This window comes from Chroicocephalus ridibundus, chromosome 5 (assembly GCF_963924245.1).
Source record: "Chroicocephalus ridibundus chromosome 5, bChrRid1.1, whole genome shotgun sequence".
Taxonomy (NCBI): domain Eukaryota; kingdom Metazoa; phylum Chordata; class Aves; order Charadriiformes; family Laridae; genus Chroicocephalus; species Chroicocephalus ridibundus.
Genome location: NC_086288.1, coordinates 14,950,064 through 14,971,509, shown reverse-complemented (window position 1 = coordinate 14,971,509; position 21,446 = coordinate 14,950,064).

The window sequence follows — 21,446 nt, the reverse complement described above, 5'->3', positions numbered from 1 at the left end:
GTCCATTATTACATTCCATTGTATGTGCTTCCCTACGGTATGTCACGCAATGACTCCCTGCAATGAGTTCATGTTTGACTGGGCAATAAGAAGGTTAAAGCAATCCTGTGTTCGGATTATGTTACAGTGATCTGTCAAAAAACAAATATTGTATGATAGAAAGAATATGCCACAGTAGAAAACTATAGGGAATACAGCAGTGAACAACTGCAACGACAATTTCAACCTCACCCCGAATAACATCGGTAGGGCCCTGTTCAAGAAATATTTAGGGTTCTTTCAACCGTGGTCATTCCTAACATTGCTCGTAAAGTTAGAACCAATCAACGAAACAAAGGCAAATTTTATTTGTTTTGTGACTCAGTACTTCAGCAATAATTGCATATTTCTTATTATCAATATGATAACATTTGTGTGCATAAAAAAATCTGAGTTCAAAAATCAAATTGTATTTTAAATGTAGGAAATACACTGAGAAGCATCAAGTCAGCGTAACCTTCAATACCATGACCAAAACTCAGAATATTAAACTTTGTAGTTTTGTTTACTTTTAACATTCAGTGATGTGCTTGTGTGCAATACTGTACTGCTCTTATCAATGGATATATGGTGGAAATACATCAACAGTAACAATGCACATATTCTTATATCTCTGACACATTTCAAGAATCATTAATTAAAACATAAGTAAATATATAAACTATATCAGATTGTGGATCAGTTTCTTTAAAAATTAAAACTTCCTTTCTTCTTCTTGCAATCATGAGGAAAATACTATTCTCCATTTAATCTCTAATTGGAAAAGCTTTCTTTTGTAGGCTTTTAGAAAAAGGGGGAATACATTGGCAAATTATACATAGAGAGAGATCCAGAGTCTTCTCTATTATTTCAAACTTTAGATAATAGCTTCTTAAGTAATATATGGTAAATGTGCTGAAGTAGTATCATTTTTAAAAATCAAATTGAATATAAAATGCAAATATAATTATTCAGTCTTCAATAATGACTAATGCATTTTAGTGTCTACCTTAACACATGAAAAAGTACAGGTTTTTCAGTTTGTCTTCTGTATTTTCTTTGAAATCCTGGCCTTACAGTTATTGCAGTTATTATACTAATTAGAAGAAAGTACAGTGAAACTGTTTATAATTATATGTAACTAACTTAAGTACAGTGAAAATTTGGAGGACAAGAAAAATGTCTGAATAGTTTCCATACCCTGCTTTGTGAAAATTTCCATTCCAAAATCATCTTGAGCAGATATGCTCTATAAGGAAGTCTGTCTAAAAAATAAGACCTTTCTATGAGAGCATTATTTTTTATCAGCTGACTAACCTGTATAGCTGTTAGTTTGGTCATGTTTTAAGAAACGTGATACACAGTGGGCCAGTTCACAAAAATGAGCATTCTTTAGTGAATGAGAAGTCTTTATAAATAAAGAATTATAAATATTTTTATAATTTTTATATATGCATATATAATTTTTAATTAAAATTATAAAGAATGAGAATTCTTTAGTATCCTTTTACTGTGTTTTCTTCCTCATAGACAAAGAAAATGTTCTTTTTCTTAACAACAGCGGCTGCACTGTGGAAATGAGGTGTCGGGTGTTTTTTTGTTAGGGAAATTTGAAAAATTTGAGCATGTTTTCTTGGAAATTAAAAAAATTTAGTTAACAAATGTTGAAAAGCGCTGCTGTTTTGAGTAAAGCCCACGTCCACGGGAGAGCTTTTCTTGGAGGACAGAAGATGAGGCACATGGGACTGATGCTGTCAGTCTTTGTGGCAGCCGCACCATGGGACGTTTAACACTGTCTGTGCTCTTCCTCTGGTGAGTGCCAATGGTAAAAAGCCATGAGGAATTTTATTAGGAGAGACAGACTCTACACAAATATTCTGGCAACCTTGACTTTTAAGAGGAAATCCTGGTATGCTTTGGTTAAGAGTTTTATTTAAAATGTTGATCTTTGATAATTGACATAGTCCTAGGGAACTACGAGTTTTGTTGTGGATTTGCACTAAAAGTAGAATATTGTGCCGATTCCTAAACTGCTGTGTCCTTACTTGGTTTTAATTGCTCCCGGTTCTTATGTTGCACTAAGACTCTGTAGCCCGGACATTTTCCGCAACGCCATTCTCAACATCCATGTTTTAGATAGTGTTGTGAAGAACAGTTTAGCAGCTACCCAGGATTGAGGACTGTTGCCTCATTTGTCTCAGCTCTTCAGCACAAGCAGAAGGCAGCAAGTAATGTTCAAGCTCCGCTCTGTATCCTGAAGTGCAGCTCAATATAATCAGAGAGATTGGTAGCCAGCATTTTCCCCCTAACGCTGTGGCAAGGAAAAGCCTGGAGCTGAGAAAGAACCGAAATGGACACAGAATGGGGATGGATAAGCATGAGAAGAGATTCACTATCTGAAATAGAATATATAGAAAAAGATTGTACTGTATGGAGGGAGGATTCAGAGATATGGAAAGTATGCGGATGAAGACTGAAGATTAGGAAAAAAAACAGAATTCAGAAGAAAAAGACAAAAAAAAAAGGAAGAGCAGAAATCTCAAAGTGCAGAATCTCTTTTAGGTGATGCCCTAAACCTCATCAGTTCATCAAGGAAAGAGAAAAGCTTTATATCCCCCCAAGAAAAAGAAATACTGCAGACAAGAAAAGTATTTATCTTTCTCCTAGAGAGCAGGTTGTCTTCTGCAAGAGAGAATACAAAAAAAAAAAAAGAAACAGAGAAATGCCTGTTCCGAGGTATATCCTCGCCAAGTATACGTCACCTACTCCAGGAAACATGAAGAAGGAAAATAAGAAAAGGCCTCCTTCAGCCACAGCAGCATTCAAATTTATAAATGTTTAAGCCTTCCTTCAACTTTCACAGGTTCTATATTTAAACCTGCATTTTTAATTGACCCCAGAAATAATTTCAGTTTATATATAAGCCTGGGGCCTACCTGTCCTCAGTCTATTTGAAGACTTATCTACAGAAATCTTTTATGAAAGGAGGAGGGAGGATTTCATTTCCAAAGGCCTAAATCCAAAAGCGTGTTCTGGAATTTGGCTTAATTATTGATGTGCTGTTACACAGGGATTTCCCACACAACCTCCCAGCAGCATCAGATTACCGTGAAGTTACAGTAACCACTGTAATCTGAAGAGGTCTCCTGTAAAGAGCAGAAATATAAGTCTGGATATGAAAAAAATCTTTAATGCATTGCACACTGCCAGCCTGGGACCACACTAAAGGTGTTCTTAAATGATGCAGGTAGTGCCCTTTGCTACTTCAGATCCTTTCTTAGCTATTTCTTCAAGGAAGAGAATCTCACAGGTTTAACAACAGGAGAGAGAAATGGATTTGCTTGGTAAAGCAAAATTCTGTGCAACCGGATAGTTTCAGGCTGAGGTCATAGTATATGGGGAAAGTCTTTTAAAGATATTTGGGGTTGTATTTCCTTTTAAAAGCCCTAGCAGGGTTTCCAAAAGCATATGGGGAAGAGTCCTCCACAGTGTGCCTGACATAGATACTGGCTTCCTTTCTGAGGCTTTGAGTGCCTAAGTATCTATAAAATCTAGCCTACAGTTCTTTTATCTCTTTGGTGGGGTCATTCCTATACCCATGTGGCAACGCGCCTACAATTTGAGGGCACTATTCTTGATGATAGTCCCTGGAAATGCTCTGAACACGTAGGGAAGACAAGTCCTCCTGTTTTTTCTAGAGCACTGTTAATGGGACACTGTGGGAAAGGTTTCATTATCGTTACCCTTAGAATGAGCATAAACACGGGCATTCAAAAATAATACTTAGCCATCATAAAACTTATATTTACCAACTTCCATCCAGCAACAATTCAGTTTGTTTTAGATATTGTGTTTTGTATATAGGGATCAGTTCAGTCACCTCTGGGGCAAAATTCAGCAGCTGTTTAATGGTGGCAGCAATGCTGCAGAACAGTTTTAGGACATAAAGAGTAGAAGAATAACTTATCTAATTGAAACTGTGTGGGGAATTTAAGTAGGCAGAATGTAATTACTCAAGCTGGAATTTGGCCATTCAAATATTGAAGCCTTTAAAGAAATGCTAATAACTATTCACAGCTTTAGGAATATATCTTCAAATCGCAATTTTAATAAGAATAAAAAAGAGGAAAATACATTTAACAGCTTATGTTAGGGAAATATTGTATTAACTGTAAAGGACAAAAATGAAGGTAAATATTTAAATACATCTGTTATCATGGGATAAGACTTTGATGTATCAATCCCATCTCCACTAAAGCCTCCTACTATAAAAATAAAACTCCCACATTGAAGTATGTTTCTGTTTTGCTTTTGCTATGATAAATAGCTATCACAAAAAAGGAAATTTGGCATAAAACACGGATAATAAGAGAAGTGATTTAAGAAAATAACTTAAGGCGGTGGTTTTCATTACAAAAAGGTACAAAAGATGGAGCAGAGCAGCGATTTGTTTTGCATAAACACTTTAAAAAATATTGTCTTTGTGATAGATGGCTTGTATACTTGCTGTTCTATTGTATTAGAGATTGCTAGCTGGTGTGGTTATTCCTGAAGATCAAAAAAATTGGCAGAGTTAAAAACATGGCCTATAATTATATCAGAAGATAACTGTAGTGTCTATTAGGTAGAATTAATTCACACTGACAATTTCTAGACAACCTAGTCTTCTTCAAAGTTTCACTCTGGAAGCTTATATAGCAACATTTATATACGTTATCGGGTTACTGACTGTGATTAGAATTTTAGCAAGACTCTGTATTAATTCTATTTCATTAAAAAAAAATTCCAAGTAATATTTAAAATGCAAGTTGAAATTTGTTTCAGTTTGGCTGGTTAGCCAAAGTTTAGCCAGACTGCACAAGAATCTGCGAGCTGGCTCAAAGGTCTCCACTGGCAATGGTGGTACTTATATCTTCTTCAGAGCATGCCCTGAAGTGTCGAAATGTCTAGATTTGACACTTCAGGGCATGCTCTAGTGGCAGAGATTGTAGGTTGGTTGGTTGTACTCGATGATCTCAAAGGTCCTTTCCAACCATGAAGACTCTATTATTCTATGATTCTGCTAGTCAAAGTGATACCTATTGTTACCAATCTCGTCACTGATGGTGCTGAGTAAGGTAAGTTTGTGAAATCCTCCTAGAAATGCAAGGTTATGCAAACTAGTATGAATATCTTCCACATGGTGCAGTGCAGCGCATTCCTGTGCAATAGCGACTGTTTGTCTTGAACGCATCAGAGCTCTATTAGTGCAGTACTTTGTCTCAGCTTATTATGGCTGAGCTGATGAGCTTTATTGCCACTGGTTTCGTCACGATGGGTTTAGAGATTGCTGCCTGGTGCTCCAAAACACACTGTACACAGGCATCAAATTTATCTTAGGCTTAGCTACAATTAAAAAACAATAACAACAAAAAACACAAAAGGAAACCTACAGTGCAGAGGGACAGTTAAGCATTTCTGTTGGAGATTCAAAACAGTCAGCATACTGAGTGAGGCTGGCTGCAGGATATAAAACTAATAGGCTTTTTACGCATTAGCTGAGCAGTTAAGGACCAGAGTGCTGTTCCCTCCTCATGACAAAGATTTCAAATCTCATCTTTCCCGAGTCTGCCCAAGGCTCGCTTACCTCTTCCTGTTGAGACGGGGACTACTTACTGTACAAGAGTTGTGGAGACCAGGGAAAAGGGCAGGCTTGCATTCGATACTGCAGTAATGTGGCGAGTCTGGGTTTGTCCCTTGGGCCAAACTCTCCTTCCCATCGTTCCGCCAGGTGAGAGCTACGTGCATTCCTCTACATAATCATGCTCATGCTGGTTTTCAGTCTGAAATGAAAATAAGTGAGAGAGGAAACACTCAGGACAGTAAAAATATAGGGAAGGTTGAATGTCAGTACCTTTTTCAGCCTCGTTCCCCACAGTTGTCATCAGACTGTAATTATGTACCTTTCCAAAGGCATCTCTGTGCCCGTCTGTGTGCCTCCCACATCCCCCAATAACTGCTGATAATTCCTGCATGGTTCATTGCAGCCAGATTTGGTGGAAGGTAGAGTCTCAGAAATAATTACATGGGTTTGAGTTTTGTAGCCATAGACAACCTACAGAGGGAAGCTGCATGATCTTGCATAAATGCAATACTGGACACCAAAGAATCCTCTCTGGAGAAGGCTCCTATAAACACCTTTATGGCAGGAAAAGCTTTAATGAAGATTTAATTTTTCTATCACTCTAAACCAGACAACAAAAAAAAGCATCCAAAACATGGGAAACTTAGTTTCCTTTGTTCTGCTGGTCGTGGAATTGCCTTTTTTTTTCTTTAAATATGGCTTAATCATCCGTAATTGTTGTAACAAGCCTCCCAAAAGGTAATAATGATATGCTATGACAAATTTTATACATTATGATACATGTCCTTTAGGCTTTATAAAGGCTCCTTGTGATGGGTTTGACAAGCTTCCCTGAGGCAACTAAGGCTCCTTTACATAGTTCATTAGTTGAAAAGAGAAATGGGCTTCAAGGTGCTTTAAAAAGATTAATATTTTTTCAGTTCACTGTTCATGGGGAAAAGTGCACGTAGAATAATTCAGGGCCAAATTTGGCTTTAATCAGAAAAATATGTATTTTGGGGAAAACACAGATTTATAGCAGTTGCATAGATTGATAGATGACTGTTCACGAGAACAGAATGTGCCTCTAACAAGACAATTCCTGTCCTTAATTTTAAAACAGAAGTAGTTTGTCCTCTTTGTGCCAGATGCGAACTTCACACTTTCTTCTCCAAGATCACCGTTTGCAACATTTATATCAGAGAACATTTATAATAAGCTAAGAGCATTTATAATAGGATAACCTAGGACAGGATAATGAGTGTTTCTCAGTCACTCAGGGAGAGAGAAGTACAAAAACCTGACTCTCATCTACAGCTACACTGCCTTGTCTATAGCTCAGCCATTAGTAAAGGCCTGTGCCGTAACATATTAGCATAACCTTTCCTTGTATTGTAGGTCAGAGAAAACTCCCATTTAAAATCTCCCTCATTTGTCAAGACAATTTCTCTTTTGACATCATCCAGAAGGTAGTTGCTCTTATTGCCGTATCTCTGCTACTTTTGCTGGAAACAGATGATGGGAGCAGCATCCGTGGTCTTCCACGTAATTGCTCCCCTTTTGCCTTGCCACCAATCTTGATTCTTTGAGTGTGTCATTTAAAATGAACCACCGGCTTTTCCCTCATGTAAATCCCACACAGGAGTCTCCTCAGTGGCAACCATTACAATATATCAGACAACAGTAATAAAACAGGTAATTAATGTTTTTATACTCCTTCCTATCTCTCTTGCAAGTCTTATATTTACATCTATCCTTAATTAGGGTTTTATGTTAATGCTGTAGAGCTTCAAAGGTAATATGGCTGCAGTATTGACTAACGTCAGCTGTTGCTGGTAATCAATCTTCAGCAAGTTCATGGAGATTTATTCCAAACAAGCTTTAGTGTATCCACTAACGTGTGCGTAACTCTGAAATGAACTAGTAGCAACTATTAATGTCAGAAAACATCCCAAGGAACTTATGTCTACATGCGATTTATGAAAATATTCTATAGCTATTAAAAGACCATATGTTAATATTCCCCATCAGGAAAAATTTAGAAATTTATGTGCTAAATAACTGGCAATCTTTTGACATCTGTTTTTTTAAATTTAAGTCATAATTAAAATGGCCTCAATAAATTCTGACTTTTGGTTATCAGATAAATTGTAATCCACTTCCTTTCCTTCAGCCGTTTTGTCAGAGTACATTTTGTCAGAGTTACAGTTACAATACTGTAAAAAAAATTTAAAAAATTAGAAAGCTTATAAGTTAAATTGTTATTTAAAGAAATATCTCCAATTTATACAGCTTACATTTTTTATTATATTTAGAACATTAATGAACTGTGTTTGTTATCGTATGCATGTTTAGTTATTGCTGATAAAATCAGCACATACAGGCGTAACAAATCTGTGAGGGAAAATCTGTAAAGCTGGTCACGCAAAGGATTGTTACCTCTGTCTCTACCAATATTGCTAAGTAGTCAAGCCTGGTTAAAAAAAATGAATACACGCATCTTAGAATACAGACTAATACAGCCATAGGCTTTTGCATTCAGTGGGACTACCACGGACCACCACTCAGATTATACAACGCTACATATATCGGAGTGTTACTGGTTTATAGAGATCCCTGTGTTGCAGTTATGAGTATTTGCATTTCAACCAAGTTTTCTATCAAAATAAAACTTTCAGTAGCTTGCTAAAGATCAGTGGCTAGAATAAAAAAGGTCCCGATGTTCATTTTTTCCCCAACGGCAGTTTCACATGACTTAGTTTTAAGAACTGACAGAGCTAAAAATTCCTCCTTATTCAGTATTTGAAAATGTCTACATACTGTTTGTTTCAGTCCCAAATGTAATATTCTTTTAAGCACATCTGTACTACCATCTACTGGAAAGGTGAGTAACTATGTATCAGCAATCGCCGTTTCCATCTCTTACTGAACCCAGACTAAAAATAAAAAAATAAAAGACGAACCTTACATTTTTCCCACAAAAATTGCATCTTCGTGTGCACTTTAAGTTGCACTGGCACTAGAAATCTCTCACTGGTAATCTTTTGCAGAGATTAGGTTGAACTAAGGCTGAATAGTTTTCATGAGGATATATTTCAGCCAAAAGTGAGATTTCTTTATCATTTTCTTATGATAAGGTATTGCACATTAACAGTTCTCTTTCAGCTTCCGAGATAAACAGCGGGAGGACAGTGTGTGTGTGTGTGTACAATTACAGTTCTCAGGCAAATAAGGGAGTCAGCAGAGGCAGGTACTGTACATGCTATTTTATACGCTTCTGGACTCTGGATCTGGGTTACATTTTCTCATGATTCCGTTATGCCGTTCTAGGATAGCTTGAAACAGCTCTGCCAAGACTGGTGAATTGTTTTCTTGTTTAGCGAGATGAAGAAACATCTTCTGAACTGAGATTAGATTACTCTTTTTTTACATATACATAACAGTCTGCGCTCTTTGCTAACCAGCTGTGCACACACACACACACTCACACGCAAACGCAAACGCAAACACAACAGGAGTTTTGCAAATAGTGCAGCTGGATGCCATTCAGGGAATATGAAAGCAGTCTCTAGCTGCCTTGCATGTTATCAGCCTCCTAGACAATTACATCATTTCTGCAACTGGCCACACAGACACACTGTTACCTGCTTCTAGGCAATTAAATAATATTTGATACTGATTACAGCCTTTTCCATTTTCATTCTTCAAAACCATGCACAGGCAGACGCAGGAGGGATGTGTAGGAGTGTAAGATGAGTGTACATAAATGAAAAGCAGAGGATGGCAGCAGTGTTATTAGTTTCTGGATATGAGGAAATGGCTAGTCTCCATACCTCTATTTAAAACTGTATTTAGAATACTGCATAGAATTATTTTAAAGAAGGTCACTGTGTTGTTCTTAGGCACATCAAGGACAGCTAAAATAATCATCATTTCTTCAAACAACATTTAGATGAGGAACTATTAACAATGTATACTGTTATTAACATAACATTATTTCAGCACATGTAAAGCAACGAAAAGTGTTGCAAAGAAAACTTTGGAAGATATATTTGACACGTTAGACCAAGCCTGTAACAACCAGGCTATAGTTTACCTTTGTTCTTTCGCCATCTACCAGTGAGTGGAAGAAGGAGCCCTGCCTTTCATTAGGAAGCCCTGTAAGACGCAGGCCCATTGTGCATCATCAGAAATCAGTCTAGCAGCTCATTCTGTGCCTCTGAAAGCAGTGGTAACTTATTTCCAATAACACAGCATGCAGCCCTTCTAAGAGGATATACAGTGAAATGTCTTCCACAAAGGTACCTTCATGACATTAGGACAGATAGTGAATAATTTCCCTCAGTCTCAAAAAAAAAAAAAAAAGAAAAAAAAAGGAAAAGGGAAGGGAGAAATGAAACAGGCTAACCAAACACACTCCTATCTTTCACACATTTGGAGTAATCTTTGCTGGATTTTCACCTATTCTGCGGTGTCCTGCCATACAGGGAGAGCACAACACTTCGTGGTGATTAATATACTTTACGATTGCATAGCCTTCCTTCAGCTTTAAACCTCATGTTTTCATGTTTCTGTTCAGACTTCATTAGTACAAGTTCCTCCTGTCCCTAACCCAAGACTGAAGAACCTTCTCTGATGATAAAGAAAACGTAGGTGGCCATTGCGATGGGACAAGGGGTAATGGTTTTAAACTAAAAGAGAGTAGATTTAGACTAGATACAGGGAAGAAATTTTTTACGAGGGTGGTGAAACACTGGAACAGGTTGCCCAGAACAGGTGAGGATGCCCCATCCCTGGAGACATTCAAAGTCAGGTTGGACGGGGCTCTCAGTGTCCCTGCTCATTGCAGGGTGGTTGGACTAGATGACCTTTGGAGGTTCCTTCCAGACCAAACTATTCTGTGATTCAGTCTCTATTCTCTTTTTACCTTTTCAGCTGTGACATCTGCCCTGCCTTGTCTTGAATTTGTCCTTCATGCTTTCCTTTCTCCAAACTGGATTTTACCTTTCTCACTTCAGTGGATGCTTTCTGATAGAGTTACATGTTCTCTCCTCCTTTAATACTTAAAATTAACTTCTTTATAATTTTTAATCCTGTAAGCTATTTTTTTTGTACAATCATCTTGCTTGATTGGCTTTCTTTGTTCCCACGCTAGTCATCTTAAAAAGTGTTGTAACGTAATCTTTACTTGCACCTGCTAAATTCAGCTGCCTTTACCTTTCCTTACCAGGTTTTATCCTAAATATCCTGTATTCCCTAAGGTTGCAGATACCAAATTTACTGGCAACAGTATTCACAGATGTAATACTGTTCCAACTGATAAATATCTCTAATACTGTCATTTTTCTTTGACTGTATTATCTGTGCAGGATATGACTTAAAAGTGTGAATTTTTTTCCTGATGTGATCTATAAAAATGATATCTCTTTCAAATACTTCCTCAAGACTCAACTCTGCCCTAAGGCCTACAAAATTCGAGCTGTTAATCATGTTGAGGGAAGTGATGGACTGTAACAGTAATTGCCTTCCTTTTCTTATTTCTTTTTTCTAATTAAACTCTCCATTACCCTCTCTCTAAGTGAAAAAAAAAAGCCCAACAACATATAATTAATAGTTATATCAGTTCTTCCCTTTCTTTATTTACTTCAACATTGTAGCTATATTTCTTACCTCTCCATCTTCTGCACCTTTTAAGACTCTAAGTCTGCTAGAGACCAAGGTTTGCTTTCTCCCTGTTTGTACAGCTAGCACCACCGTTCCCTAAACCTGAGGGAGGCTGTTGAATACTGCTATCAAATAAAGGCAACATCTTTTCACTAGCTCACTGCTGTCAATTAGGCTAGAAACTACTCTACGTTTCCCCTTTTTTTAATGTTATGATAGAAGAAGAGAAGAGGGAAGGGAAGAGAAGGGAAGGGGAAGAACCTATCAGTTTTATTTCAGGCTAAAATACATGTCTAGTCATACTTGGGCTGGTTGTATCCGTTTAATCTGAATCATTTGACAAGACAAATTGTTTGGCTGATCTGCACAAGAGTTTGTAGAGGAATGAACTGAACTGCTGTCTGAGAACGGGATTAATTTCTCTGAGAAATTCCAGTATAAATGTAAATTTCAACATACTCATTTCCACCATGTAAATGGAAACATGTACATAGAAACATGCAGTTCCCAATCTTCTGACAGCAATTTCGGGCTATCCTTCAAACTGCTCACAGATTTTTGACACTAACTTCCAGACCCATATATATCAGATGTAGTTTTGACCTAATACGGGAAGGTGTTAATGTAGCAATGCAAGAATCGGTAAAACCCTATGGCATTCAGAACATTTCTTCCTTCAGGCGTAAGTACAAAGTACACCACCACCACAACCAGCATGTTCCACCCACAAAAAAAAACAACACACAAAAAACCTCCAACAACAACAACAAAAACCAACCCCAACCTCCCCCAATTTAAAGCCCGTTAAATTCTAAAATGTGATTATAGTTTCCAGTTGAGCAGGGGGCCCAGCAGGAGAAACAGTAGCAAAACAACACCCTACACCCACTCCTGGGCTGCTGCTGAATTCATGAATATTGCAGAAACATTTTCGCTTGATGAAAAGGAGAGTGAAAAGATCAAATAAAAGCACTGAGTAGGAAAAACAGTTCTCTAAGCCATTCACAGTGGGAGGAGAAAAATATAGAGAAAGTGAAGAGAGGTCCTTTTAGACTAGAGAACGTTTGAGATTGGAATGACATGATTTTGCTGTCATTATTAAAATTCATTGTTTTTTTAAAATAGCACATTTATACAGCTGTTTTTTGATCCAGGCATGTAAAAAATGGGGGCAGCTGTTCTTTACCTATTTCTGAACGTTAAATCAGTCCTATTTATTGTTCTTTATGTGGCAGGTGTGAGTGCGTGGATCCAAGAGTGAAGAGTGCCACCATCAGGATGACTGGCCAAATGGAAGCAATTTTTGCGAAGGTTGGTTACTCCCTCCTTTTCCAGCTTAAAGATTCACTTGTGAAAATACTCTTCAAAGTTCTCTTATCTCATCTTACCTAAGCAATCAAAGTTGATTGATTTGGTAATTTACAGGAGGTGGAGATTTGTCTGAAACCTCACACTCTTTTTATCATTCACCCTGTATCACAGCACACGTGTTTTTTTGAGGTTTCACATTTTTCCACTTGTGGTCTATGTTGTCTTTCGACTCTTTCACACAATGGCAACTAAATCAATCCTGGTCTTTTTCCATTTTTTTCTTTTTGTTTAGTCTTGGGACAACAGTTTCTTTGGTTTCATTTATTGCTAATCAAGAGAATACTAATTGTTCCTTCATTTAGTCTTGATGGAGATCAGAGAAAAGCATGTCGAGAGCCACCTTAACCTCTTAATTAACAATATTTTGCAAGATCTCAACAAACATGGCAGTCTCAGTCCACACGTTTCGTTCACAGTGGGACTTCTTGAACTCAGAGGCATACAAACATGTTTTTGTTCTTTCACAGAATAAAAAAAAATAGTCAATCAAATAAGTGGATTTCATTAAAAAGTTCATTAAAAGTGAAGCATACTGCAACAAGCTGCGTAACAAACTCAATCTTGCCTTGGGCAACAAGCAGAATTTATTTACTTTTTGTCCCTTTATCTTCTAACCCTCTCATGTCAGACTGTGACAGATGAAGTGAAAAGAGTTTCCACACCAAAATCTGAATTCTCAGCAAATTGCTGACAGCTGGTGTCATTCCAAATTAGAGATAGGCTATTACTAGTGATCAGTTTATTCCAGGAATTTTGTCTTTTTGACTGCTTGCAAATTATTTGTGAATTGTTTTTGATTTTTCATGTGGATTTGTTTGTAATTGATTTTTGTTTGAGATGATAGTGTTTGCGTGGAAAAACGTTAATAGTGTGGGAAACTTGTCTATCCCTGTATGAGCTTTGTAGAAATTTTGTGATAACTCATCTTACTATTTTCATTCTAAACAAAAGAGGTTATTTTCTACTTAGCATTTATTCATTAACGTATTTTTTGAGAATTTGTTTTATGAAAAATTCAAATTATGACCAAGAGATCTGCAATATGAACCATTCCACATGTCTTTTTGAGCAAGTATGCTCAGCTTGGCCTCTGTGAGAACATTCCTGCAAATGAAACCTGTCTATCAAATGCTTTATAACTGGACAGTAGAGAAAGGTCACTGGTCACAGGAAAAGCACATTTTCTTTGCAAGAACATATAAAAATAACCTTACGCTTAATTTGTGTAATTCTAATTTTGTGATCTCTTTTGCTTTATCACTTTCTTTCAGGTTTGTCAGCTCGCTAGACGCTACCTGGCAGTATCGGCAAAAGAAAGAAATTAAAGGACATGTAAAAACAAAATAGCGCACCTGTTTCTTGTTTATATCATTCCTTCCTGATGTGAAGTATATTGTGTCTTTCCCCTTTTTTTCTTCCCAACAGACAGAGATCATTTAAAGAAGCATATAAGCAGCAAAAATCTTCACATTATGTTTTTCTAACTCACTTATTATTCACTCCCTGTCTCCTCTTGGCTCTTCTTCTAAGGAGCAGGGTTCCCTCACATTTGACTTTATATTCTAAATCTCATGCTTCTCATTTCTGACCAAAAAATATAAGAGGGTAAGAAAGACTGAACCAAATTGTGTTGTTCTATGCTGTTTAGATGATTATATACTCAAAAGGAACCCTGCTGCAGTGCCAGGAAATTGATCATCTGAAATATTTTGGCAGGGAGGAGAGACTTCCTTCTACTTTCTGCATGTTGCTTGAACCAGTTCTTTTCCTTACTTATCGTTAAAAGTTTTGTTCAAAAGGGTCTTTAAATGTTTGTATACTGTCTTTACTGCATATTTTTCACAGCACAGCATTCATAGTCATCATTCCTAATCATGTTCATCAGGAGGAACACTCCCAAGATAAATCTTTACTCTCCTACCTTTATTTTTTAGTAGATGATAAAGTTTTGAACATTTTTTTTCTTCTCTCCTTTCCCCCTTCAGTTAGATCTAAAATCAAAAATGCCATTCTCTCTATCTAGTTCACCAATGCTAAAAGATGTCAGAAATCTCAGGAGAGTTTTGTCTCATGGGAAGAGACCAGTCTGTATCAAAAGTGAATTCTATTTAAAATGGACTTTAGTTAGTGGAGCTCTCATAAGCACATCTCTAATCAAAATGGAGTAATTGCTGCACCAAAGCAGCATTCATATGGCATATACATTTCAATGCAGCTGAGCTTGAGAGGGAAGATTAAAATGATTTCAGGAAGGGATATGCATGATTCAACACTGAGTAAAGGAATAATCTTTAGAGAACACAGAAAAGTGGCTCTTCTCAGAAGTATAATTTCTGCTGTGTGCAAAATGCATTAGCATGAGAAAAGAGGGTTGTGATAAGGTTCCATAATACTGAAGCTACATTTGTTTGTTCCGATGCTCTTTGTGTGACATCAGTATTTACTGCCTTACTGATTTGCATTATACGTCAATATGCATGCATCATTCTGGGGCTTCCATGAATCACATTGCTCCTTTCATTTTTCAGGTGCCACAATGTCAGCTGGACTCGTGCTGCCTCCATTCAAGGCTGAAAAATTCAGCAATGATAAAGTCACCCTCCTTTTTCAGTATATATGCAGAATGTCTTTGCTAATTAAAAATGATCTATTATTCTAAAGGCACTTATGCCACTGCTGTAGTTTTCATCCCTGTGAAAACTGCACCCCTTAAAACCCCCCACTGAAAGGGAAACACTACTATTATTTTCATTTTACAGATGCAGAATTGCAACAGACAGAAGACATGACTTCTCCAAGGTTATACAGTAAGTCTACAGCAAAGCGTGGAATTATCTGAGATTTCAAAGCTTCAGGCTAGCACCGTTACTATTGGACCAAACATATGTCTTCTTTTCAAGAACATACCGTATCCTAAATAGAGAAGTGACAGAGATCCTTAGAGGAAAGAGAATTAATCCTAAAGCACACATTTCAAATCTGTATATAACATTATGCCTACCATACAATTTTTCCCAGTATATTTCTGAACCTTTAAGAATATTGAGTATCAGACAAGCTTAGATTCAGGTGCTAGTCTTTTCCTTCCCCCCCCCCCCCCCCCCCACCAAGAAAACCCCACATCAAGTCTCCAGCAAAGTAGAGAATTACCCGAGTTTTCAAAGCTTCAGGCTAGCATTACAGCTATTGGACTAAATATTCATCTCCTTTTCAAGAACTTTGAGAATCCTGAACGAAGAAGTGATAATAAGCTACTGCAAATTTGAAAGCAAGTAGGACTGTTGTTTGATTACTTCACTGCACAGTAAGTAGAAACATTAAAGCATGAAATTTTCATATATTTTAAACAGTGGTTGATCAGAGTTCGAAGTAGGTGATATTCAGGCAGGAAAATGAGAAAGAAGAAGGGGAAAGACTCTAACATAATGCTTATTTTTATTAATTCTCTGTTTTGGTCATCTCTGTTTAAAAGAGAAAAAAGACAGAACTTCAGGTTATTGTTACTACATCAAGGCGATAGAAGTTATTAAATTATAATCCCATTAATTTAATACATTAGCTTCTCTTTTTTTTTAACTTCAGGAATATTTCAGTTGGTCAAAGGAGACTGGTTCTTAAAAATGTGGTTGAAATCTCTTTCCATCAATCTAAAATATAGGGAATAAAAAACTTTTTTCCAACAGCTTTTTAAGTGGAACGGGAACCAAACAAGCAAGAGGCAATATGTGCTTTAAAGCAGGTTGGGTACCACTTGCAAAAGTCACATAACACACCCTGTACCAGCCCAGTTTTATTTCTTCTTCAATTTAGTGGGAGAACTTGGGTCCCTCCTTTTAGCATGAGTGGTATTATTGAAGTAATGAAAGATTGGTAAGCTGGAAACAAGAAAAAGAGGGTGGATAAAATGCACAGTTCTCTTTCAAACTCTAGGATGGCTGTAACATAAGTGGTAGAAAAAGAAGAAATAAAAAAAGAGAATTATGATACAGATGTTTACAGACCAATTCTAGAGTCAGTCTAGTTTTAGGCCCCCTTCTTTCTCAGGTCTTTGATAGTCACAGTTTTTAATGTGCCAATCACATTTGCAGATCAAGGTAAAATGTTTGCTTTACTCATTTAGTTCACGACTACATTTTGTTGATGTTTACGTTTTAGCGAAATTCTTAACATTAACATAGATCTATATAAGAGTCTATCCTTTAAAAGAAAGAAGTGAAGAGATGTGCGTAGGATAGTTTTCTAGGATATTTATACTGGCTGTTTCTGTCAAAAAGAATCATACAAAACCACCTTGGTATTCTTAGAAAACAAAAATGTTGACTTAAAAAAATGGGCAGTCGTCTTTGTTGCTAAACTGCCCTACAGACTGCTCTCTAGATTGGCCCTCCCCACACACTTACTCAATGAACATATAATTATTTACATCAGAATGAGATTTGCTTTACTGTCTTCTGCTGAAATTATCTATCAGGTAACTTCCCTAAAGAGTATTGCATAGGAAGTCAGTCTCCATGGTCAACATAGAGATATAACATAGAGATTATAAAGCCACGTCTGGCTTTATAATCAATTAATCAAACTTGATTTTAAAAATGACAGAGAACCCCTCCAGGACAGCCACTGCGCTACAAAGCACTCCTTAGGGATATCGGAAAATTATGTTCAAGTCCCTGCTACACATCAGTCAGGTAGATTGCTTTGAAACGGTATCTCCCGTTTCAACGGGAAACTCCCGAAAGTGTTTTCGCCACTGATATTTGAGTGTTCTTTTCAGTCTACACAAGGAAAGTGGCATGTAGGAGGAGATGAATGGTTGTCAGCCTCATGCAGAAGGAGACAGCTCGCTGTCCAGAACTGCCGCCTGTGATACACAGACTGACCATGGACAAATTGCTCAAGTGCCATGGAAAGCATCATGATTCTTTTTTTTTTCTTTTCTGTCTTAAAGGATTCTTTCTACAGACCTCTAATTCACATTGTATGCAAACCAAACTTCCTAACACAGAACTGGATAGCAACCAAAACTCACGCATTGGAATAGTGAGAAATCTTTGGAGCTTCTTTCTTCCAGGACTACCATCAAGAAGAATAAAATACATATCTTTTTCTTTTTTTCCTCATCCATTCCATTCACTTCTAAATAGGTTAAGGAAGCTAAGTGGTATGGATAACTGCATCTGTACAAAACATCTTTTCTGAATGCTTTCTTTGCTACCAAATTTCATGTTGTCACAGATAAAAGTTGTAGACCTCAAAGTTACCATCACCTGAGTAAGCAACAGAAGTTCATTTAATTTTGTTGTCTCTCTTGTTGTGCTGTGTTGTTAATAAATTAAGAAAAAAACCAAACAAGGTTATTTTTCAAGTGTGACTTCAGATAACTTAAAATCAAAGCATGAGGTTCACATTGTAGCAGCGTATCAGAAAGATTTGAAGTAGGTTTTTCTGATACTCTAAATAGAGTGTTTCAACCGCATCTCAGTTAGTTAAAGCCTTGATCATTGCTTCAGGTGAGATGATTCCTTCAACAAGTTCAGTTTCGAAGCCTGCTGTAATGCGTTGTACGTCTCCAGAGTCTCTTATTGAAAAAGCTATTTTCACTGAGGTGAAATGGGTTTTGCTAATAGCAAACTTTGCAAAACTGAACTCAGCTGGGTTATGCTATATATAATTGAAACTATATTCTTGTTTCAGTTTTCCTCATGGCAGCAGAGACATACCTCATCACTGTAATTAAGTCATTATAAATATACATTGATTATTCTGAAACCTGTGGTCTAATATAAAATCCCAGCATTACTCTGCTTGAAAACATCACTTTGACATATTACTTGCTATTACAGTATTGTACTCCAGCAAGATAGTAAACTATTCAGTATAGTACCCTCAAGGGAGTGGGGGAGGGAAGAGATATAAAAACAAAAACTTGGTATTGTATCCTCTAGTATTGATTTTAGTAAAATGGTTTAGTGCTTTCTGTAAAGGGCTAAAATATTCCCCTGCTTTGTTTTGGCTGTGAGAGTCAGACTTTTCATCTATCTAAGCTACTGACGTTAAATCCACAACACTATTTAAATAGAGTTCGCAATTCAGCACTTTTTTAAAAAGTTCTTCTGTGGATTGACAGAAGCTGGGAGATGTAAAATGCAGAGATGTGGACAGAATCGTAGAATAGTTTGGGTTGGAAGGGACCTTTAAAGGTGATCTAGTCCAACCCCCCTGCAATGAGCAGGGACATCTTCAACTAGATTAGGTTGCTCAGAGTCCTGTCCAACCTGACCTTGAGTGTTTCCAGGGACGGGGCACCTACCACCTCTCTGGGCAACTTGTTCCAGTGTTTCACCAGCCTCATTGCAAAAAAAAATTCTTCCTTATATATATAGTCTGAATCTACCCTCTTTTAATTTAAAACTGTTACCTCTTGTCCTATTGCAACAGGCCCTAATAAAAAGTTTGTCCCCCATCTTTCCTGTAGGCCCAGTTTAAGTACTGAAAGGCTGCAATAAGGTCTCCTGGAGCCTTCTCCAGGCTGAACAACCCCAACTCTCTCAGCCTGTCTTCACAGGAGAGGTGCTCCAGCCCTCTGATCAGCTTTGTCACCCTCCTCTGGACCCACTCCAACAGGTCCGTGTCTTTCCTGTGCTGAGGGCTTCAGAGCTGGATGGAGCACTCCAGGTGGGGTCTCACCAGAGCAGAGCAGAGGGGCAGAATCACCTCCCTCAACCTGCTGGCCCCACTTCTTTTGATGCAGCCCAGGATATGGTTGGCTTTCTGGGCTGTGAGTGCGCGTTGTTGGCTCGTCTCTGAGTGCACGTTGTTGGCTCGTCTCCAGCTTCTCATCCACCAGTACCTCCCCCCAAAGTCTTTCTCCTCAGGGCTGCTCTCAACCCCTTCATCCCCCAGCCTGCATTAATACGTGGGTTGCCCCAACCCAGGTCCAGGACATTGCGCTTGGCCTTGTTGAACCTCATGAGGTTCACGTGGACAGAGCCACATGCGTTAGGATCACAGGAAGGATGTTGCCTGCTAAAGCAGGCATCGGAGGATGGTCAGTCCTATGTAGATTTCAGAAAAGGATAGAGGTGTCAGAAGGGACAGCTGTACCTTTGTCTAGCTCAGCCTTGGAAAACTCCAAGGATAGGAAGTCCACAACTGTTTGGGGCAGCACTGTGGTCTCTATAGCTTTTTTTTTTTTTTTTGCGGGGGGGGGGAGGAAGGGAGGGGGTGGGACTGTATCACTTTCCTAGTGAAGAAGGTTTTCCTAATATCCAGTCTAAACATTCCAAACCAAAACTTGTGGCTGTTGTCTCTCATTTTACCATCTGCCACTACTAGGAAGCATTTATCACCTGCACTTCCTATGAGTTAGATATTTGGGGCGAATCTGTGCTCTCTGCAGACTTTTTTTCATGTTTTTCAGTGGTTTCACCAGCTTCTGATCAATCCTATATATAAATTTTATTATATCTATTTTGGTAATCTGGACTCAGCAAATTTGAATAACAACATTAAAGGTAATTCATTGAACCATGTCTGGTTATAATGCTGGCTTTGGTTTGCAGCAGAGGAGAAGTGCAATGCTGGATTCTAAAATGAGTATTTCAAACCATACATTTTGCAGATCAGTAGAGGATGACTGATCTTTTTTAAGCCTCTAAACATTTTCATTTTTTCACTTGTAATATACAATTCTATAGTGAGGGGTGTTTTTTTTTTTTTAAAAAAAAAGGTAAATTCATTGCTAACCAGGTAATTCCACAAAAGTAGTATAATTATATGCTTTTAAAGCTGTGCATTATTGTGCCTAAATGCTAGGACAAAGATTGCTTAAAATGTTCTTTATAAAGAAATAGCGTTATTTTCTGGCTTTAGCTAGGGACAGGCAAAGATATACTTCAACACCAAAAGATTTGAGTCTAATGTAGCAAAGCAGTTGTGTGACCTTAATTCTAATGATGAATTTAATTCACAGCAATATCCAAAGGATACCTAAATTTAGCCCTTTGATCCAGAGTACTACTTTTATTTTCCTTTTTTTTCGTACTTGATGTCTATTTAAAAGTGCTATTCTAGTGTAAACTTTGAATTTCTGACCTTCTAACTCACAGATCTCACTATTTAGCATTCACTTAATATCTGCGGTAATAATATCAGCAATATAATGCTAACTTAAAAGTTGATCAATACTGGACCATTCTATTATGTACAGCTGCTTTCTGAATTAGGATATAGCATCCTTAACCAGATCATTCACAATTTTGGTACTACTCCACTGAACTGAAGATGGTGACCATCTTTGTAGTGGACAATAAAAAGAGTAGGAACAAGAGTCATCAGAGAACTAAACAGTAGCTTAAAACAACTGGGATTGAAAATATTTTAAGAATGATACTGACATTGTTCTTACATTAGTATGAATATTGCGAGAAGTTAATTTAATACAGTAGAATTGCATCCATACAACTGAATGCTACATCTTATCTCCAGACTTTCTGGAACTCTGAATCCTCGTTCAGAGAAACCTGACTGTCGCTTTCATCCTTCAAAGGTAAATTAATTGAATACCATATAAATAACTTGGAGTTCTTACGGGAAGAAATAATAAACTTGTTTCTTTAGCCTGGATAGGAAAACTTCTACTATATTTTTTGTAGAAGTGCAGTAAAAACTTTGCAAAAACTTTGTAAAAAATGTTTCATCTAAATAAACCACTACTATCATCCCCATATATGACCAAGCAAGCTGTTGGCTAGTGTTTTGCATGCTCCTGAGCTGTTACAAACCATCCCAG